General features: G+C 35.1%; 1 long non-coding RNA gene across 1 annotated transcript in view; it reads left to right on the top strand.

Annotated features, from left to right (window-relative positions):
• The first annotated feature begins 1,048 nt into the window (after positions 1-1,048).
• Positions 1,049-24,478, top strand: part of LOC134809831 (uncharacterized) — a 34,436-nt gene continuing 11,006 nt past the window's right edge. Inside the window, exons 1-2 of the long non-coding RNA XR_010156390.1 lie at positions 1,049-1,180; positions 9,693-9,813. This is a non-coding gene — a long non-coding RNA (uncharacterized LOC134809831). The remainder of the gene's footprint in view (positions 1,181-9,692; positions 9,814-24,478) is intronic.

Raw genomic sequence — 24,478 nt, 5'->3', positions numbered from 1 at the left:
GAATGAATATTTAGAACTCAAGGTAAGAATGCTTGCGTACAAACAACATTTTTTTATGTCAAGATAGCTTTATTTTGGATGGCAATTGTTCTGGACACTTTCTCCAAGCAAGCATGACAAATGTCTTAAATAGCTCACATGTAATTTCACTGTGAACAAAATTAATCTTATAAAATTATTGTTTCAATTAATGCAAGAAAATACTGCATGAAACTAAATTACCAAGAAAATCAATTACCAATAAACCGACAGCATATTTGTATTATAATTCATCCTTTAAATAATCAAATGTTCCTTCATAAGCTTTAGCTTATTTCCCCAAAAGGGTTGACACGGCATTTTGTCTCATATTTGAAAGCTATCTTTTGCTGTTAATTTGCATTAAACAAACAACAAAAAGACAAGAAAATCAAAGGAAGTACCCCTATATGGTTCTCCCACACATATTCAGCTATGTGAGCAAGCAGTTAAAACATGCAAATCCAATTTGGAGGAAATTCGACATCTCTATTATAGATGAAAGGTAAACAAAGCAGATGAAGGATTAGTGCAATTCCAAATTTAAGATATTGCTCTCAGTGACTTATAATAAAGTGGTGTTGCATACGGTGGCATGTTTTAGATGACATTTCAATTGTACGAGCAATTTGCATTCTATCTGACATTAAATAACGTTCTTAGTATTATGAATTCCAGCAGCGTCCTCATCTCCACAGCATAAAGATATGAACTATGAGGCACATCTTAATGAAGGGAGTAAGTTTTCCTGTCAATCTGAAACACGAGACAAGGCAGTACCTCGGCTAAAACGCCAGCAACATTATTGTGAGTTGCCCACTCCTGGCATAGTACAAATCTTCAGCTAAGGCATTCTTCTTATTAAATAAAGATCTATAACTGAACACATGTATCTGTAATATCACTACAATCCAAAGAAAATTAAAAGACAGATTATGTCCAGGATATTACATGCACCACCACAGAGCACTGCTAGAATCTGGTATGGTCTTGTTGCTAAGATACCTGACTAATGCCACGGAAACGAGCCCCTCTTACTAATCTAGTACAATCCATGCATGCTTCCACATATTTTGGCAGGAGAAAGTAGGAGTCCACTGACAATGGTTTGGGATATTACTAGCCAGTGTTCCTGAATTTATACATTTTTTATCTCTTTCTGGTAAGCTTCAACAATCTTAGTGAAATAAGAAATGTAACACTCTGTTAATGGCATTTGGTTGCTTTATGCCGTTTAAAACAAGTAAGATTACTTTTTATCCTGCTGCATAGTCAATAAAAGTTGCTTAAAAAGGTAATTATTTAAGTGCCTTTAGTTGCAAAATTGTGATCCTCCCCAAAATGATTCCCCTTAATCTTTACAATTTATATTGTTATATGCACATAAATGACTAACTGCATTTTCTCTCTCTATGGCTTTCTTCAAGGAGAATGCAATATACCAGTTTCCCTGAGTGCAAACTGAATAAGAAATCAGGACACTAAAATGAAATACTTTTATCAGAAATTACTCACAAACCTATGATGCACAAAGCTGGGTTTCAGTGTTCATGTTCCAAAGATTTTTGTTTTATTCATTTAAGAAAAAGTAGACAGAGATAGAGAAGATTAAAAGCTGTTTCCTGCATAACAGTAATATATAAAATTCCAGAATGAAAAATAGAGACTTTGAGACTTCCCCTGTACAGAATGCAAATTCACTTCCCACCTTCAGGTAACATTTTCAAAAAAAAATTTTGAAACAGTCTGCCTTTGTTAAAGCAAACTAAGCAAAGATTCCTACTGAAAAATCAAATAAATTTTTAATGTAAGTGTGTTCATACTCTGCAGTACAATATGATCTTTAGAGCATCAGTGACGGTAGTTCCATTGAGCTCAAGTTATGATAACAATAACTTTTGCAGATGTTCATAGCTGTCAAATATTATTCACTAAAATGTCAGAAAATGTGATAAAAAGTTAAACCAGAAAAATTATTCTAAAGTAATTGGTTCAAGTCAAGAAGGCAAGGAGAGGTCAAACATTAATCCCTATCCATAAACAGTGAATGAACTATAGCGGAATCACAGCCATATTGATTTTTTTTTGGAGGAAACAATTGTATACTGTATAGGTGAACACACAGAGTAAAGTGGATGTTTATACATGCACTAGTGGGAAAATTTATAGGTGCATATCTCAAAGATATTTATTGATTTAAACAAAAGTTTTTCTTCAGGTTTACTATATTTTTCACTCAGATTTGCTTTCTTATCAACAGAGACTTAGCCAATCTCTGATAGTAATAAATTATAACCTGAGTACGCTAAGTTTATGTTATTCACACTCTTTTCTGTTTTCCAGTCCATGGATTCCCAAGGTCATATTGGAGGGTTTATTTGACCAAAAGCCATGGGGACTTCATGGATTTAGAATTCCATTTGCGATGTTATGACAATAGCTCATCATGATATTGTGTCTTTTATTAGTGCTAAAAACAAATATTGCAAATATCAATGTACTAAAAACACCTAGATAACACCTAGAAAAGGTTTACACATGTTTATTCTTTTATTCATATACTTCCAATATTTTGAGCCCCTCAGGACATTGTTGCAATGAAAATTATTTCTAAATTACTGCCTAGGAACAGTATACAAGAGTAACTGTATTATAAAACAGGAGATTGTTCACGACAAAGAAGAAATAAATCAATAACAAGTGCAAGTACCTCACAAACTGTTACTTCAACATAAATTGTCCCTGTAAGAAGGACAGAAAAATGTTTTTACCAACCTTTTACTTTTTTCAATTCTCACTGGAATCCCATGTCAGAAGAGAAAATGGCTGTTTGCTTAGAATAAAGTGTCTTAGCTATCTGCGTGGACCTGACAGTAATGGCAAAGGATGGTGCCGATCAATATCCATCTTCTTCATTCCTGAAGTAATAACTTTCAATAGGAAAATCTATTTACTTTTACTTACCTTTATTTTATTTCATTTTGCTTTAAAGGAGTTCATTCCAGAGGGAGGGTTTACCTTGCAAACAGCAGTTAACAAACTGATGATTTAACTAAGGACTCTGGGCCAGTCGGCGTGTTACCATTTGCTGTACCTGTGTGTTAATGCTAAGAAAAAACATATTTCTCTAGATTCTACATTTGTTATTCAAATAACAGTCACTAGAAGCCTTGCAAGGCCCACAGCTACTTTATATGGAAGGTATATCAGCAAGGTCAGTCAGAAATAAGGGTCAACATTCACATTCTTACATGTAGGGCTTCTTGAATTTTTTACATTCTGTTTGCTGAAGACACCATATGATATTGTACTGTATGATAAGTAAAACATCACTGGATGAAGATTTAAAAAGGAAAACCCAAACTCTTTCTTGGGAAGACCTGTAATAAAAACTATAGCTAGGAAGGGCCCATGTATCCTCTGTCCAGGTATACAATACAGAAGGAACTTTCACCCCAAGTTGTCACAAAAGTTAGTATTTTAAATTGCACTTCAAAATGAAGCACTCTACATATATGATTATAAGCACTAAAATAAAGCATTTTTCAATGTTTGAAACATTTTTACTTCTCTTTACCTTTTCTGTCTTCCTTCCAGCACTGTGACTGTTTTATAATCATAATAGATTTTATTCCTATTGAGCTAGAATTGGTTTAAAAGTTACAGTTTTTTTTCTTTTCTGTTTCCTAAACATACTTGTTTTACAAATTATCTTTTTTGAGGGGATGACAATTGACATTTCAAATGTCAGATGTCTAATAACATTCAATGACAATTCTTGTCAGTGAATCTATTGAGTGATTTTTATCTTATTAATTTTTATTTGTGAAACTGTAATTAAAAGTCACTATTTTAATATACACAAAAATTCATGTAACTGTCTTTATAGAACTCTGGAAGTAACATCATGAAAAACAAATATTTTTATAAATATTTAGATTTTAATTTTCCACATAAAATTTTTTTAATTCTTCACATACATATATATACACACAGTGATTTCAGACTATGAATATTAGAGAACCTGTTTACCCTAGAAATGTTGCTCAAAAATGCTAATATTAATATCAATAATTTAAAGTTTAAAATAACAGGAATGAATTAAATAGCAATCTGAGACTACTAATTCTCAATGTGAATTTTTAAGCTAATAATTGGTAATTTATTTCAAATCAAAAGGAACAATAAAAACCCATTTCTGAATTCTGGGTTCATACACAAATCTCAGAACACTCACTATGTGTATTTGTTACTAAGAAAGGAGATCACTGGTATTAAACCCCTGCTTAAATTAACTGCAAGATGGGAAATAAATTAAAGTCAGTACTCTCCTTAGAATTTGTAAGAAAACATATATTAACATAGATGTAATATAGCAAGAGAATTAATTGCAAATAAAGTAAAATATACACAATGATGAAGATAAATTACATTTCATTTCTACTATCTAAGCATTCATTAGTAAGAGGATATCAGCAAAGAAAAATGCATGTATGCTTTATTCGTTTGATATTTGCACCAGACATAAAGGATCACATTTTACATGAAGGTGATCAGCCTTTCACTTTGGCGAACTTCGCTGCATGCATTTTCGTGTGTGAGCATGTGTACTAGGAAAATAATACATGAGAAAGCTTTTTATACTGTTAAAACACAAAAGACAGTTACTCTAGCTAAATGGGGCCCCCAATAAATCTGAAAAAACAGCCATTGACAATCTTATTTAAAAAAAAAATAGTTTCACTTGTTAAAAGGCACCAAGGGATTAGAAAAAAGTATCCAAAGTCTTAAATATTTTAGAAAGCTTTTGGTTGTTGTTGTTCAGTGACAGTAATTTTTATTCATTGGTTTGTACCTGCAACATATTTTGTGGTAGAAATTCATCCACTATCTTATGTTCTATATATTGTCATTAAACTATATATAATATACTTTTCAAAAATTATTACATTTATTTTAGGAAAATCACAATATATAATAAATATTGCTCTTTATGCATATACATGATAAAGGAATCTTTTTTATAGGATTAATTCTCCTATAAGGAAGAATAGATATTATTGAAAATATACACAAATATTAGGGAAGACAAAATTTAAGGCATAATAAGTTGAAATCTCAAATTTAGAGATAATAAACACTACTATTTGTCCCTCAGAGAGTACCCATTTTAATACTCTAATTAAAATTGAGTAACTGCAAACTTACATTGTCAATAGCTATTCAATACATGTTAATTGAATACGTAAAAAAGAGAAGTTAGCTTACACTTAGTAACATTTTCGGCTTTGAAGCTTTACTACAGGCATAAATAGTAAAGCTGCACCTGGCCTTACCTAGGTCTTTCAAGTGTGAATATTAACTTGAAGTCCCACTGTATTTTTAAAAATTATATGGGAAGGAAGACTTTTTTTATAGATGGGAATTTTATCTTAAAACGTCCCTTAAAATATGAATGTCCCTTCAAAAGAAGACAAACTTATTCCTATCACCTGTTCATCAGGTTTTACAAAATCAGAACTCAAAATATTGAATACTTTTATAATTACATGATTAAAAAAAAAACTTGGTACCAATATGTTAGATGCATTGCATTTGTGAGTTAATTTTCATATCTTCCTGTGAAGAACTGCAGACTACCAGATATTCATAGTGCACTAGACTGAGGCATATAGGAAAAAGCAAGATAAAGAAACTCGCACAGGCCACTCCTTCTACACACATTCTACAAATGGAAATTTAGAATTATATTTTATTTGGTGAGCTACATTTTAAAATGTTCTCAGCAGGAAATTGTTATTATGTAGAAAACTTCAGATTATCATTTTTTTCTAAATGACATCAAATAAAACACTCATCTATTAAAATTATCATTAAGTGGAATAGTGATTGCCAGGGTTAGGGGGTAGGGGAAATGGGGAGATGTTGTTCAGGGAGTATTAATAAGATTTTTAAAATATAGCCATTAAAAATAAATATTTAGGGCACCTAGAAAGCTATACCCATCATAAAGTCATAGAGCCCATGGAAGAAGCTCAATAAATATTTTCCTGATATATTTGTTTATTATAGATATGTGTGTGCATTTATCTATGTTTATATCTGTGTGTGTATATATATATATATACATATATATAACAATTATACAACTAGCTAGATACATGTGCAGTTCCAGACAAGTGCTTATACTCTGTTACTCCTCTGTGTCACTCTACTGATTTCCTCCTCAAATCTTTATTTTCTAAGGTTTTAAAGAAGTGAACATTTGCATGGTTTATGATCATATTTTAGATCCCAACAAAGGACATGGCCATAATAAGGCATCTAGGCCATAATCTTAGGATCAAAATTACACACAGTTGTAATAACTGGAACACAAGGCAATTTGCCTTGCTCAGATTTCTCCATAGTTGCATTATTTGTTTTTATGTTTAACTAGACAGATATACCTCACCTCTATTTTAGAAGATTCCCAGGCTTTATACCTGAATTCCCTCAAATCTGGACCCCAAAAAACAAAATCAGTTTACATACACACTTAAATTGTTCAATAATTGATTACAGCTTTGGCACTGCAAGAATAATACAGTCACAACAATAGAGTTGCTAATCTGTATGAAGTAATTGTACAGATGCCTTTTTATATGACACAGCACTAGTGGAGGCCTACATATCATAGTCACTGGTGTTCATCTACATCAGAACTTTCTATCACTCTGTATTTATTTGATTTTGACATATTTATAAAAAGTCCATGTATGTGTGCGCAGTGAATTTCTAAATTATTAAACTCACTTGTATCAATGACTTTTTTAACAAACAAAAATAATTCTGCCTACTTCAATGTTACAGTAAGAGATAATTTCAGAAATGTAAAACAGCCAGCAAATGATGGAGTGAATAGTACAAGAGTAGCTACATTAGTCTTCCCTTCTTACATGCAGGAGCTCTAAAAATGCTGTTGGACACAGAGCTTTATTCGAAGAGGTTTCACACATGCATTTTTAATCAGGATTATATTTCACAGAGATCTGTCACCGCTCACAAGTGCAGCTGGCCAGTCCTCCTTGAAATGTATCAGCTCTCAGTCTCAGCCCTGAACTAGTTTTTCTTTGTACAAATCTGGACGTGGTGATCCACAGGGCGGTGTTTTTCTTAAAAGGAAATAATAATCCCCTAGAATTGCATAGGACTCCTATGCACATTGTTTTTAGTTCAAACATACAACTACTTTAACCTGAAACTGTCTTCAGAGCCACTATCTCCACAAAGTTAACAGTCTAAACATTTGCCTTTCAGGTATTTGCTAAACGTAGAAGATCTAGTAAGTGGTTATTTTAAATTCAGTCATTTACATGAATGTTTGTGTTGAATTAATCCTATGCTACTCTTCTTGATCTATTATATTATTAACCTATTCTCTCTCCTATAATAACTAAGACCACATAATAAACAAAATACAGTGAAAAAATGTTTACATGAATATGTTTCTCGAATGTGCTTCATATGTTGGACATATAATGTGGTGATACTATAAAGGTATGTTTTTACTATGTATAAACTATGTATAAAACTATGTATAAACTAAGTATAAAATATCCTACAGAAATTTATAAATGCAGAAGAATGACTCATGTGTGTATGTATAGCTATATTCCCAATACTGCCTAAATTGGCAAAATTTATTTAAGTATGAACAGAGGAGATTAAAGGTTGTAATTACTATAAAAGTATATGTTGTTTTGAAATTATATTCTTTCACTAAAAATATATTTTAGAATAATTATATTTTGAACTTTTCAGGTTGTAGCAACAAAATTTACTCTTAGATATTCAAATTAATACAAAAATGGAAGGTTTTTTAAAAGCTTAATTTTATACATAGTTTGTTTAATGTCTAATGAATACCGAATGGCTATTAAAGCACACCCAGCACACATTATATATCTAGTAACTAATACTTGTCTCAAAATATGTTTCCAAAAGCATGTGTGGAGAAATATTTTTCAGTTACAAAAGTTTCTAAATCTGTAACAATGCAAAGCACTAGAGCCAGTTTAGAATCTATAAGTCGGGAACTACTGTACAACAGCATATGTCCAGAAAAATACACTAACGCCAACAGCACAGGAACACTCACATGAAGTAACTATATCTATATGTTGTCAAGCAACTGGTCATAAAAGCACTGAATAAAAGGGCATTTGAAATTGGATAGTTCTGAAAATACCACAGCTGATTTTTTATATTCTCTGACAGTTAAGAACAAAAAGACCTTCAGACAAAAATTTTAGATACTCCCTGTGATATTTGACTTCCTCAAAGTTTATGCATAAGATTACCAAAGGTCCGGGAGTCCCAAATAAAAGTCAATATTAAGCCACTTGATTCTTGATTCTCAATTGCTTCATGTTCATAAAATTACTCTCCAACATCATCATAAACACTATACATTTTAACATCTGTAATAGCATTTCTAAACCCAGAGCTTACATCTACAACACTGGGATGAAGAGGGCAGCTTAGGATATTACAGTGTCCTTTTTAGAAATTTTATATTTTTCATAGTTAACATTCTCTTTAATTTTACCACAATCAAAAGGTTTGGAAATTACATTTCAAAATTCTGTTACATGTAATTAGCAGCAATACCAATGACTCAACATTTTCCGGCGCTTAAAAGATAAAATTGTCTTACAGATCCGAATTGTTGTCTAGTTTAAGTACAAGTAAAAAGGCGGGATTAAAGAAATCATACTTTTTTTATCTATTGCTTTAGCATTTAGTTAACAAGAAATCCTGGCTTTTGAGCTGCTTAGCCAACAACCTTGAATAGCACAATTATATTCCCCAAATGGTTTCATGTTTCCAAAATGAAATTTTACAAGGTATTAGTTTAAAATACTTATTTCTGTTTAGGAAAATCTCTGTCTGTAGTCTCAAAAAACCATTGTATAAACAACTTTCTCTGAGCAAATATTAATATTTAACATAAAATATGGAATAACAGTAGTAAAATAAAATCATTTAAAACATGATATTAAAACACATAATTTCTCGCAACCTAATAGAATGTCATTACAGAAGATTGACTGATAATATAAAGATTTACATTTTTCCCAAAAATGTAGTTAACATCCACTATAAACTAACAATTATATTTACAAAAAAAAAAAGTGCAAACCTAATCTTCCTGGATCCTGTTGAAATCTAAGAGATTCTAACTCCTGCATGTTTATAATTGTATTTGTTTTTGAATATATAGGATGATTTTTGAAAAGAATTATAAGCATTTTCAATTTATTGTACATGCACTTTTCTGGTATCACAAAGAAAGCAGTAAACTCCAAGCCAAAACATCTGTATTTCAATATTCCTTTTACAACTTGATGCCCCAAATCCTTGAATCTGCGTTTTCTCATCTGAAAAGTGGGAATCATTTCTGTCTTGTTCCACCTGTCTCACAAATTTGTGAGGATGAGAGATAATTACTCTCAGTGATCAGAACACATTCCGTTTCTGGAGCATATAGGCCTCATATGTAACAAATTTCAATCTCAAAGGAATGAGGTCAGTGTCTTTATCACATCTCCCTATTTTTTTTAATGACAAGTGTCACCAGAAAATGTCTTATTTATTTATTCATCTTTCTATCCATCATCTCCCTCCATTAGAATATAAGACCCTTACTGGAAGCGACTTTGTCTTTTTCATCACTGTATTCCCAGTGCCCAAGTCAGTGCTTGGCTCATCAAAGATGCTTCAATATTTGTTGCTGGTCTAGTTAAATAAAAGGTATGTGTTCAGATAAGTATGTGGGAATATAGGCCCCTGCTGCCTTCCCCATCAGTGTCTGAGGTCCACATGCTAATAAATCTGTCAGATGTAGGTGACACAACCATCTCATTCAGTAAAAGTGACTCAACTAAATAGAAGCCTTTATATTTATAAGCAGTTTCACATTTACAAAGGGCTTTCCCATGGCCTACCTGACCTAATACTCTGAACAGCAGGTATACAGGATTGGTATTATTCTTTCTATTTATGCCAGACATAAGTGATGTCATTGTCATATCAAAGGCCAAGCTATTCATTGTAATTTTTTTACCTTTCTACCTATCTTGTTTCTGCAACTGTTCCTTTCTCTCGCACATCATGGCTTCTCCCCACTCTACTGGATCATTCCACCAGCACACAAACCTTCGGTAATGTTATCTATCTAAAAACAAAACAAACCCTCTTTTGATCCCTCATTGAGCTGTAGCTACCCCTCCCTTTCTCTGCCCCTCTTTCTAACAAACCTACTCTAAAGGATGTCTATTCACTCTCTCTACTTCCTATCTTCCATTCCCCCATGAACCAACTTCAATCAAGCTTTCACCTCTACCACTCCACTGAAACCTCTTCATCGAAGTCACCAAGGACATCCACATTTGTCAATTCTAGTAGTTTCCAGTTCTCAGTTTTTAATCTAATGAAGCTTCTTAGCGGCATTTAACAACTAATCACGTTCACCTTTTTTGAGACATATCCTTCCTTTAGCTTTCAGGACATCACTGGACACACCTTCTCAGCCTCCATTGATAGATACTTTTCATTTCCCATTCTCTAGCTGCTGGAGTAACCCAAGGCTCAGTTCATTGACCTATCTCCTTTTCTCTATCTCCCCACTCCCTAGGTGCTCAACTGCAATCACTTGACTTTAAATACCAACTATAAACTAACAACTTCCATATTTACATGTGTGTGTGCTAGACTCATCTAGCTCAAATAGAATGTTTACTAGGCATTTCAAACTTAATATATCAAAAGTTGGACTCTTGATTTTTTTTCTTCAATTCTGCTCTTCCTGTTTTGTTTTGGATCACAGTAAATGACACCAGGGTTCTGCACTAGATAACAAGCAAGCAAACAAACAAACAAACAAACAAACCTGGACACAATCTTTGATGCCTTTTTTTTGCATAGCTTTCCTCTAATCCTTGAGCAAAATTTTCAGCTCAATTTTCAAATTATAACCAGAATCCAATCATGTCTCATCATATCCACCTCTACTTAGTAAAAGCGTCTATCATCTCTTGCCTGGACTACTATTATAGCTTTCTAACTCATCTGCTGGCTTCCACTTTTGTCTGCCTAAGGTCTATCTATATTTAGAACCAAAATCAAATTGTATCACTTATCTGGTCAGAACCATCCAATGACTTTTCCTTCCACTTAGAATAAAACCTAAAGACCCAAGATCCCACATCATCTGCCCCTAACCACCACTTTCCTAATGTTGCCTCCTATTGCTTTTCCAGTATCTCTTTGGGCTTCTGCTTTTCCTCAAGCCTGCCTATCACACTCTTGCTTCAGGGTCTTTACATTTATTATGCCCTCTACATGCAACACCCTTTACTGGATATTCTCATGACATGCTCTTGCTATTCACTTAGTCTTGGCTCAAAGTAATTAACTTTATTCTCTGACACTAGAATGTAAACTCCATGCAGGCAATGATTGTTTCTTTCTTTTTAACTGGTATATCCCAGTTACTTAGAGCAGTGCCCGGCATAGATTATGGTCTTGATATTGGTGGGAGGATGGGAGGAAAGAAGGAAAGAGGGAAGAAAGGAAAAAAGGAAGGAAGGGAAGGAGGAAGGAAGAGAGGTAGGAAAAGAGGAAGCAATTAGAAGAGAAAGAAGAATTAAGATGTTTTGGAGGTTGATTTTTCTGTAATATAATTCTAAAGATTCCTGTAATGTATCAAAAATGAGTATCATTGCGGATAAATTAAATGGACTGAACTGAATAGGGTACGAAAAGGAAGTGGTTTATTTTTCTCTTACCATTGTGTTAAAGATGCCCTCTTAAATCTCTCTTACTATGACTATATTTCTAGTCTATGCCAGTAGCTTTGCAGATGTTTCCAGCTAAAAAAAAAATCTGTTCCAGCTAAAACAATAGTTGTTTTGGAAATTAAGACACACCTTAGGTTTTCTAAAATTTTAAGTGAACTTAATTTAAAATTCTAACATCTATTCCAAATTATCTCCCCTCCCTGCCCTCAGGCTTGAGCCTGGCTCTGGGGAAAGAAGATGGCAGCTATCTGCATTGCCTTGCCTTCTCTCGTTCCCATTTCTAAGACGGGCAGAGAATAGGGATTTTTAGGGAAGTGGAGGCAGTGTATTTTCACTTAAGTAGTACAGTTTGTGGTCTTTGCTAATAGTGGCCAGCACTGCCATGTCAGGGATCCATGAGCTGGTCTTTCAATAAGCGCATTTGTCACCTTTTTTGGGAGGCTCCCACGAGAACATTTACATTGAATTTCTCAGGAATACAGAAGCGTATCTTCTAAGAGTGCAGAGAAGTGATTGTAGGATTGAAAGCCTGAAAACTAAGGAGATGGCTTGAATCAACTACTTTTGGAAATAGACCATAGACTAGCATAAGAGGAATAAAAGTACTCAAACTTCATTTGAGGCTATGCCAACTTAATAGGATATTATCACAACCAAAGTATATATTAAAAATGTGCCAAGTAACTATATGTGTTTTTAAATCACATTTAAAATGGAATTAATAGTTAAGTGTATATCTAAGTTTAGTAAATTACTCAGTTGACATACATAATGTTACAAAGTGAATTCAGATAGTTGAATATGTACTAGAAACCTGTGAAGGAACAGCAAAAATTAATGAGTTAGTACAGGCACCAAAGGAGATTGATTGTAGAGTTACAGGAACTGGAATTAGATCTATACTCATTCAACAATTTTCCAGTTACCTAGAATGATGTATTTTGTGTTAATTCAATTCTCTGGTGATACTAAATAATTGCCAGTTAAAACAAAGAAATCATTGCAAAGATACATGCAGTGGTTACACATCATGGCAAACATTTTTAAAATTTTTTAATTGAAATTTTAAAATGGCAAAAACATCAATTGTCCAGGCCAATCATTACATATACAGAAGCAGCATATAATCAGTTACATCGAAAGAGAGCTCTGAGATTCACACTCCCTGCTAGGGTTGGTGCTCAGATATTACCTGAAGCTGATTACACTAATAACTGCATGTTAAAGGGAAAAAGAAAATATTTTAATAATTTTATATTTTATGCCAGCATGTGGGGAAAAGTGCGAAATTCAATCTTTTCGTGGTTTCCCACTTACTAAAGAAGAAAGTTTAAACTCTATTTTTTCCCTTTATGAGCTTCCACAACATGCCAACCTTCTCAAGCTTTTCTCAACTCTTGACCACAAGAACCTATTTGCTCCAGCTGAATAACTAGCTTGTCACTCTCTCCCAGTTTTGCCCTGTGCTTTTCCACTCCACTATTGCCACTCTCAGAAAACACCCTCTTCCTAAATCTCCCTATTAAAACTTGCATCATCCTTCAGGGTTAAGTTTTGAAATATTTGGTTTCTCTATGTGCTGCCCATCTCAGCTGAATGTTCTATCACCCTTTTTTAAGCTGCATAAAAAATGTGTATTCTTTCTACAACCCTTTTTACTCCAAGCATTTGCTGTCCTTTATCACAATATTTTGTAAATCTCTCTTTCCAATTAGAAATTCTGCCCTAGAGATGAAATGTTATCATATACTCCATTAGATTTCCCACCGGATCCATCAGGCCACAGAGAGTGCATGTGCATGCAGAAGCATGTGCGTGCAGGTTGTGTGTCTGTATTTCTACTCATTTATGGAATCAAGATTGATTATGCTCCTATCTGATCTTTATGCCAGTTGCTATTGGAGGCTATGGGACCCTGGAGATGAATCAGTAAAACAATTGACAAAAGCCTTAGCCTTATGTAGTTGATACTTTAGTGAGAAATTTAGACAAACAGGTAACAAAGATACAGTGAAAAAATGTCATGTAAGGAGTTTTGAGTGAATAAATGGGAGTAACAACTTTCCCAGACTTGACAAAACAGAGAAAGGGATGTGGAAGGGAAGAATTAGAGAATAGATTAGAGTCATCACAGTGAGGAGGGAAGAAAGAGTTCTAGAGAGATGCAAGTGCTTATGTGATGGCCCAGATGAAAAAAACTGCCAGTGCCACTGAAAGCACTGACCTATGTGTCCTGCGGCCAGAATAAGAAGTAAAATGGCACATGGGGGAGAGCCAAGCCTGACGCTTAGGTAAGAAGTAAGTATTTCAGGGCAGATGAAAAGGTCAATATTATCACATGCTGCCAAGATAACAAATAATATAATGACTGAGATGTGTCTATTGGATTTAGCATGAAGAAACCTTTGGTGACTGGCAAAACAGTGTCAATGGTATGGTTGCCTGGAAATCAAATTATAGTGGGTCAGGAAAAATGTGAAGAATGAGTAAATGAGACAAGAGTGTAGATAATGCTTGTATTACATTGTACCATTAAGGAAAAGAGAGATAGAGGAGGGGTGATGGAGGAATTTGGTTTCAGAAACGATGAGGAAGGTTTCAGCATGGTAAAAATTGGAGGAAAAGGAGCCAATGAGAAGAAGAAATTGATAATCCAGGATGTGGGGATGACCAATAAGTCACAGTCACTTAGAGAGTAGGAAGCAATGGGAAGCACTGGTGTCATGAAGGGAGCAGGCAGTGTCACTTCTTCCATTTTAAGGAGAGGAAATGAGAAAAGAATGAGCGTAGATGCACATGAACATCTAGCTTGGCTGGCAAGAAGAGGAACTAATATATTGTCTATAGTATTACCACTTTAATATCTTCACTCTCTTTCCTCAGAGAAAGTACTATATTTTTTTCCCAAAGCCAATATGGGGTAGACCCAGAGCATTCTGATGACTCCCCATGTGAACTAGAAGACACTCATAAGGAATGAGCCAAAATACATCAAGTTGGAGACCCCGGCAAAGTAACTGTAATAGAAAGGCTGCCCTGCTAACTTCATCTTCCCTTCACCCCAGAGGCCTCAGATGTCATTTATTATGAAGCTCAAGACAACTTAGCCAACTCCAGGCCAATCTAGGACAATCTTGCTATTCAAGATTTTTTATCCAGGGATTAACTGGAGTCTAAGTGTCTGTGCTAATGATCCAGTACACTTTTGTGGTCAAAAGGAAAATTTGTAAAAGCAGTATCAGGCTCTTTCCAGAGGTATTGTCCAGTTTAGTGTTCTTCACTTTAACATGCACAAGAGTCACCCAGGGAATTTGTTAAAATACATTTTTCCTGGCCCTACAACCAGACATACTGATCAAGAAGATCTATGGCAGGGCCCAGGAACATCGACTATTTACAGCCACCCCCGAGTGATTCAGGTGCAGATGGTTCACTCTAAAGCACAATGCAGGAGTAAGGAAAAGAAAAAAGTGGGAAGAAATCAGGGCAACTTATCCCACTCTGAGCCTGCCTCTCTAGTCCTAGTCTAGGTTCTAATTATTCGCAAAACCAAGAGCCAGCAGAAAGAAAACATAAATAAAAGACTCTGCAGACCTAAGTTGCTGAGCCAATAGACTAGCAATCCTAGAAGTTTAAGGAAAAATGGAAACTAATCTACAAAATGATGTTCTTCTTAATACATGGTTCTTTGTTCTCCTCATTAGACACTGGCAACCCTCACCAACTAAACTGGTTCCATATGTCATATGTTCATGAGAAAGAAGCCAATAATAACCCACCAAACTGCTTTCTCACTGGTTCCAAGACTGAGAAGCCTGAGCATGTAGATAATGGGATCGCTACTGTGTGGTGGGACAAGCAGGCTGGGACAAGCAGGGGCTCCAGAATATATATCTGATTATATATCTTCCCAACTCCACTTGGAATTCGCTGTTCCATTTTCTCATTTATAAATCTTTTTTTCCATTCAACTCTTCTTTGCCTATAAATTTACTCAAATATACTCATTCCTAAAAAACCAAAACAACATTTTCCTCTGTTCTGTTCCCTAAGCTCTCACCCTATCTTTTGCCAAGAAGCTGGTTGACAACATGGTGTGAGGTAGTTATCTTTGTTACTTAGCTTCTCATTTTCTCTGTAATCTAGCATTTCTCAAAATGGGGTTTGCCTCACACTATTTTGAGACGCTTGTTAAACATGAAGATATTTGCGCCTCATTTCAGACCTACCAGATCAGATCTTTTTCTGTTTTGACAAGCCTCTTAGGTTACTTACAGAAACTAAAGCTTGAGAACAACTGCTATGATCCATTATATTCCAGATTCCACTCCCTATAACTCTAAAGAAACTGCTCTTTCTGGGGTTATTAATGACCTTTCAACAGCCAAATCCCTTAACTGCATCTCATTCCTAAATTGGACTGACACATCTCTACTTTTTTGTTTTCTAAGATATGTTCCCTTTGGAAACAAGTTTCTGGGACAGATTTTCTCCATCAACTTTTGGGGCCATTCTCCTGATGTTTCCTTTCCTCGCTCTCATGGATCTGTTCTTCCTTGTTAAACTCCTTCTGGGTGATGCCCTTCACTCTCAAATTCACATCAGCTCCCATGGCACTACTATCCCAGTTGTTCAAAAGGAACACACACACACATTTTTATTAACCTATATTAATCTTTTGCCTGCTCCACTACTCTAAGAGAACCAGAGCTATAATGATCATAACAATAAACCAAGTACTCAATGTTGTCTCAGGAAGCAAGCCTATGCTAAATTCTCCTATGAAAAGACCACGTGGCTACTTGGTGTACACGAATGAATTCTAAGTGACTCAATGGCAGGTATTCCCTCAAAGTGGAAGAGGGACCCCTCAAAAAACCATATAAGAGTGTAAACCCCTTCCACATTGCATATGGCTGACTCTATGACTCATTTTGAGAATAGAATGTGGCAGAAGCATATAGTAACTTCCAATGCTAGGCTTTAAGAGATCTTCAAATTCTGTTTTGTTTTTTGTTTTTTCTTTCTTTTTTTGGCTTGAAACATTTCTTATAAACCTAGCTCCCATTATATGAGAAAGCAAGTACCACTGTGGACTGTTCTCTGTCTGGGTTGATTTCTCAAGCCAGGCTCTAAGAATTTCACAACAGAATGTTAACTATCTTTTGACCCTGTGGAATCTAAAATACACAAACCCATCTTTAATCACCAACGTGGAAGAGCCATCTCTTCAAATGTCCATTAGAGAATTCAACCAAGAATTGATTGCCATCCATCAGTTGCCAAATGCTCACTTGAGACCCAGGATATTTAAGTAATAGATGACACCCCTTTGTTCACTCATTCCAAATGTATGAGACACATAATATCTAGCCCCTCACCTAGACCATGCAGAACAAAAGAAAGAAAGCATGGCCCTTGACCTAAAGTAACTCATTGACTTGTAGGAAGTAAGAATAGAAATAAAAATTACAATATAATATTATATCTGCAATTCAGAAGTAGCACAAAGAAGGATTTGATTAATACTGTCAGGGATGGAGATATGAATAGGGGTTAGAGAAGTCTTTACATAGAAGACAATGCATTAGCAATGTTTCAAAGGCAAAAAGTGAAAAAGAAAATTCCAGAAACAGGGCACAGCATTTCCATTTCCATTTCTATGGACGCATAGAAAGAAGCCCCACTAGAGGAGCAGGCAGGCATCATGAAAGGCCTCATAGACCATTCTAAGGGATCTAGAATCCTGCCTGGACTACTTACTACTCTTAAGTCAGATGAATTGGAATTAAATCTCCACTTTATTTCTTACTTGTCTATAACATCAGTAAGCAACTGAAACTTCCTGGCCTCAGTTTTCCCATCCATTAAAATATTATAATAATGATTTGTCCCACTATTAACTCAGGGCACATAGTTGTGAATAAGACAGACATAGTTCCTGCCTTCAGAAAGCTTATAGGTAACACTGCTCTGAAAATTAAAGCTGTTAACGTGCCTAGCGTAGTACCCAGCACAGAGTAGATACTCGACTATCATTAATACTTAAAGGAGAGTAATTTCAATGAGGTAGTGTCCAAGAAAGGCTAATGAATTCATCTTTGAGCAATAAAGCTAATTTTGCAAATTTCAGCCAACTATAGTCACCTCAGCGTCCCACTATAAATATCATGATATCATAGCTATAATGCTCTTTGGAATAATTAACAAACCTGTTATCATTTCACTTATCTAGTTTTGTTTTAAACACTTATTTGACTAGAAGACTTTTGTTTCAAGTAACGCTACTAAAATCTTGTGAAACTAATGTTCTACCATGGAAAAGAGTCATGATTAAGAGCATTCTTTTGTCTCCCAGCACTTAAAACCACTGAGCTGAGGAAAGTTGCTTAAGCTCTCTATAACTTGATTTCCTCATCTAGAAAACAAAGAGATAAAACACCTACCTCACAGGTTGCTGTAAGAACTTAAAGAAAAAAGTCTCAAAGCATATTAACTACTCATAAATAGCAGTGACAACTAAAGGTTTTCATTGTACTCTTTTAGGGGAAAAGAGTAACATTAAAATACTTTAAGAACTACATAAATATTTATAGTAAATTGTATGCCAATTTGAACACTAGAATCAAGGGCATTATTTAGTACTATTTGTATCCTGAAATGGCTGAAAGTAACATTCACGATACATTTTTTAAAACAAAATATATTGTCTTCTGTTCGGAACAGTATAACAGTGGTCCATCTAAAAACAGAGCTAAATAATCTCTAGTGGTTTCCTGTAAACTATAAATTATAAGAATTATTTCAGGTTTAACCTACTAAATAATACAGAAATATTATTTTCTCTTGTGTCTTATAAAAGCAAATAACTAGAAAAGTAGCATCTAGAATCAAATCTATGCCTGCTTTAAGTCAACAAGCAAGTAGCCATGAGTATATTTATAGCTATGAATGCCATAGACATGTTCTATTTCTGCACAAGCATGAGACTTATCTTTTCCAGCAAAATTCTCTATGTAAGGACGAAAACATACTTCTGCTCTGTTCCTAAACCTCACTATACTAATTTTATTCTCATCTTCGTTTCATTGCCATCAATATCAACCTCATCAGCTCATCAAAAAACACTATTAATACCTGAGCTTGGGACTGTGCTGTGCAGCATACAAAGTGCACTGAGCTTCCAGATTAAACAAGTAATTATACAAATGTCCTTTAGTGCACATTTACCAGCATAAAATCTGCATGAGGGGAAAATAGCCAAGCAAGCCAAAGTTATACATTTCTAAACATAAATACACCACCTGGGTTAAAAAGAAGAGGCTTAATAAAAAATAAACAGCTTTTAAAGAGAGATTTAAAGCCTAAATGCAGCTTAGGACAAGTTGTGACTTTTCTATATCACATAGACATTACATCAAAAAGGAGTACACTCTACCAAATGGACTAGAAGGGATCCTCTTGGGATCCATGTGGAAATAGTCCTCTCTCCTTAAGAAATATATTTCAAGTGAGAAAGTTAGCATCATTTCCACAGCAAAAAAATCCTAAATATTTTCTACGTTTTATTTCCCTTACAGTATTTACTTTCATTTTTTTAGGAAGGGCCTGCAGAATATTGGTTAAAAAGAGGGAGATGAAGAGAATGTAGCAAAACCCTGAAATGCCTAACCTTTACCCTTGGGTAAATAGAAATAACTCAAAATAAAGACTGTCAAAAATAACGACTCTGAAAAGCAAAAACATGTGAAAAATAAACTCTGAAAAACAAAGTAATAAAAATTAAGAATAATAATAAAATCTCACAGGTCAGTTTATTTCAGCTTCCACCTTGACACAAGTATCCCTTGGGTAACATCTCACTATGACTACACGTAGGGAAGCATTTATAGACAAGAATGTGGGCAACTCTATCAAATGTTCTCCTTGAGAAATACATGCAGAATATTCAAGCGAAGCAGGATCCTAGCAAACATCTAGTCTAGAGGCCCAGAGCATTTTTCTACCTAAGATATCTGATGGACCACCCTCTTATCATTATCACCACCAAATTCCTATATTGCCTTCCACAGCAAGACAGACTTGATTAGCAAAACGTTGCAGATAAAGATTAGCAGAAGATAACACATAATGTGCACAATATAAATTATACCAGCCACTTTTTTTTGTTTTTGTTTTTGTTTTTGTTTTTGAGACGGAGACGGAGTTTCACTCTTGTTGCCCAGACTGGAGTGAAATGGTGCAATCTCGGCTCACTGCAAACTCCACCTCCCGGGTTCAAGCAATTCTCTTGCCTCAGCCTCCCAAGTAGCTGGGATTACAGGCACCACCATGCCCAGGTAATTTTGTATTTTTAGAGACTGGGTTTCACCATGTTGGTCAGGCTGCTCTCGAACTCCTGACCTCAGGCGATCTGCCCGCTTTGGCGTCCCAAAGTGCTGGGATTAAGGCGTGAGCCACCACACCAAATTTTAATATTTACATTTTTGTTCCCCTGTACAATTTTATAATGAGTAAATGTACAATTTTCATGATGCTTTTGAAATCCTGAATATATGCCCTCTGTAGAAACGACTCTGCCTTTGCATGTACTATAAATATCAGCATTCCAGGTTCTTACTGGAGAATATAACTAGTGATTTCATCATCAATTTTCAGAAGTCTGGGATTCTGCTGTTTTTCAGTGCCTGCCAAAATGCTGATTTTGTGTGCGTGTGTGTGTGTGTGCAGGAGTGTTACTTTTGGTATTTAAAAATTGCCCCAAATCAGAATAATTTTTGCTTAAGATATACCTAGAGAATAAAATCTCCTTAGAGTCTAACAAAGTTCCACTCATTTAAAAAGGATTCCAACCACTTCCCTGTAGGTTTGAGACCATTCCAAGAGTTTTATTGCCATTTTAATTATTTTTTCTTAACTTGCTAGTAAATTTGAACTTGTTTTCTATGTTTATTAGTTATTTGTATTTTCTCCAAAACCAGTTTGGGCACCTATGAACTTCCCAAAGGTCCTGATGGAGTCATTGTAGAATTGGAGGAAGGGAGTAAAATTTTTCAGGAGAAGAGGAGAATAATAGGAAAGGGAAACTAAAGGACATAAGTAGAGGACAAAGCGAGTGGGTCATTAGCAGGCCCAATTTCCTGCCCGTCCCTTGATCTGGTTTCCTTTCTCTCTCTTTGCCCTTATTTCTTCCAGGACCAATTCCTTCTCTTAGGCCTTTGCCTCTTTTCCCTAGGATAATATATTTTATCCAGAACCTTTTCCTCCAGCTCAGTGGGCTCTCAGACCTGGCATTTTCTCTGTCTCTCTCAACTGGAGCAGCATCTAAAGAAAAAGTATATAAAAACGATAATCATCTCTTCCTTAAAAAAGAAAAGGGGAACAAAAGCATTGGAATTTAATACTGACACATTAGTACTGTCATTTTGCTCCATTATTGCAACCACTAAATATAAAACTGAATTCTCCCATGTTCAGTTCTAATTGTGGAGCATTACCAGAGCAATATAATGCAAACCCATTTTTTTTCACCCATTCTTATAGTTCTAATATCTAAATTCTTTCCTTGGATTAAGCCAAACCATATGAAATATGAGCATGTTTCTCACACAGATTCCATGCTTTGTATTAATTGCTGTACCTGAGGTATCTTTTCCTGTTCTGCCCTAGATTTTCACTGAAGGTTGAAAATCTTCATTAGAAACAATTACTTAAATAATGGTATTCTATGAATATATCCATAAGTGGTAAAACTAAAAAAAACCTATGTGGGAACAATGCTCCCCAGTCATACAAGAATAATTACCTCCAAGAAGGGAGGCAAGAGACGGTGACAGGAGAAAATATATAACTGTGTCTATGTTTTATTTCTTTATTAAAGGAGAGATTTGAAACATACTTGGAATACTGTTAAAAATACTTGGAATAATATTAAAAATATGTTAAATCTGGAAACTGAATTGTATTTTCTACAATACTTTTTTGTATATTTGGAATTTAAAATCCAAAACTTAAACATATAAAGAAACCATCATATAAAGCTCACAAATGTATTTGAGTGAAATTATTGCAAACATCGTCCTCTACAGAAGCTTTTCTCAAAATTTAATGTGCATACAAATCACCTGGGGGTATTGTTCAAATGTGGATTTGACTTTAGTAGGTTTGGGTGAAGGCTGAGATTCCACATGTCTAACAAGCTCCCAAGTGAAATTGGTCCAAGAACCATAATTTGAGTAGCAAGTCTTCAAAGTACACCATAGTGTCACTTTGTGATTAATGCATCTAATAAGTCTCTCAAAAGACACAGTTCCAGGAAAAGTTATGCTTATCCTTAGTAGTTGGTTGATTTTTACCTTGTAGATGCTGTAAGTTTTGTTTCCCACTTTGTCTTGGCCACTAGGAAGCTCAAAGGCAAATCATTTATCTATCCTAGAAACTGCACAAGACTACATGGCACAAATTTTTATGAATTCACTTACTCTCGGTTTTTATCCATATTTTCCTTTTGTTACAATTTTAATACCTATGCACTTTATTGTTATAAATCTCTTTTTATAAAGTGTTTCAAGTCCTCTTAGCAATGAAGGTGGGCATATTCAAACTAATTCATAACAATGAGGTCACTGTTTCAAAGGAGTTCACAGTCTTATGGTGAAGAGCGACGTACAAAATGAATATGTCCTACATAGCTCTATTTGGGATCTATAAAGCAAAGTATCTAATTTTGCATTAGAGTACCTGGAATATTACTGTTACTAGTATCATTCTTAACATTAATATTTACAGGCATAATAATGATAGCAACCACTGATTGAATGTCTACCATGTTGCCTGGCACTGGACAGGATATTTCATCTCATTTTATCTCATTTACTCTTTTATCATTTATTACAAGTAATCCCACCTATTAAATCTGTGAGATTTATATTATCATCACATTGTCAAGGCTCATCAAGATTACTTACACAGCTATATCAGGGTACAGCCAGGTTTAAAGCCCATGGATGGATATCACCAAAGCCCATGTTCTCATTGTTAAACACGATGCCTCCAGAAGCTTCACAGAGAAGAAAATGCTTAGTCTGAGACATATGTTGAGAAGAAAAGTTTAAAGCTGCCAAAGAGACTAAGTAGGATGAAGAGGGAGGAGGCAGAAGTTATTCCAGACGAAGGGAGTATCATGTGCAAACACAGAGAAATGTGAAAACACAGAATATGCTTAGAGATTTGTAAGAGGTTCAGAATAGCAGCAATATAGACCCAGCATGGGAAAGAAAGACAGATGAGGCAGGGGTCAGATTCCAAAGAGACCTGGGCACCTTATCGAGGAAGTAGATATTTATTCTGTAGGCAATGAACAACTATAAGAAGTCATCAGGCAAGAAAGCGAGAAGGTTAGATTCTGGTTTTTAAAATATCCCTTTCATGACTGTATAGAGGATATATTAGAAAAGCATGAGGATCAAGGTGGGGAGATAACTTTGATGGCACTTGCCCCAATTCCAATGAGTGTCCAACATGGTGAAACCCCATCTCTACTGAAAATACAAAACTTAGCTGAGCGTGGTGGCACGTGCCTGTAGTCCCAGCTACTTGGGAGGCTGAAGCAGGACAATCACTTGAACCCTGGAGGTGGAGGTTGCAGTGAGCCGAGATCATGCCACTGCACTCCTGGGCAACAGATCAAGAGCCTGTCTCAAAAATAAATAAATATGCAGAATGAGGGAGAGGGAAAGGTTGAAATTTAATCCAATACCCATATTCCTGGCTTGATAAACTGAGTGGACAGCAATAAGAGACTGAGTGGGATAGGTCAGGAGACAGGAAGATGACAGCTGTATTTTAAGTGCTTTAAGGTATTAGTGTAGAGGGTTGGAGCTAGGAGAGATAGAAGAGGCATCAGTTGTGTGTTTGTGGTTACAGAAACTACAGGAATGAAAGGTAACACTCAGTAGTAAAGCATACAAGATGAAAAAGAGCCATAAAATGCCAATATTTAAGATGCAGGCTAAAAACTAAAAACTTGAAAAGTGTGCTGAAAAGGAAGAACAGGATGTAGGGAGAAGATCTGAAGAAATCATGTCACAGAAACCAAATGTGGATAGAGTTTGAAGGAGGGAAAACTCAACAGTCTTCAATATCTTAAGAGACTAAGTATGATAAATATTGAAAACTTTTCACTGATTCTAAAATTATAATGCCATCTTTAACCTTAAACAAAGGCAGATTCAGCAAAGCAATAGATAGACTGCAGTGGGTAGAGATGAGGACGTGGAAATAGCAAAGGCAGACTATACTTTCAAGACTCTTGGCTGAGAAAGGTAGAATCTGGAGTGGCCCCAGCAGCCTTCCTGGTACTGGAGCAAAGAATCTAGATCTCTTCACTAAAAATCCAGGAGTGCTGATCTACATCTATAATGAAAGAGTAAGGCAGAGGAGAGGAAGCAAAGGTAACTATAACAATATTGTTAAAGTGCTGTTCTTATGGTCTAAGGCAAGTAAGGAAAATAGTAAACCCAGAGAAGCATAGGTAGACATGGAGAAAAGTGAAGTTAGAGGAAGACAGTAGTGATTTCATGGAGTAAGAAAACAAGCTAAATAGAAGAAAGAGTCTG

This window comes from Pan troglodytes, chromosome 3, assembly GCF_028858775.2.
Source record: "Pan troglodytes isolate AG18354 chromosome 3, NHGRI_mPanTro3-v2.0_pri, whole genome shotgun sequence".
NCBI classification, from domain to species: domain Eukaryota; kingdom Metazoa; phylum Chordata; class Mammalia; order Primates; family Hominidae; genus Pan; species Pan troglodytes.
Note: the sequence above shows the minus strand (reverse complement) of the source record. Positions and strands in the feature narration are given on the sequence as shown.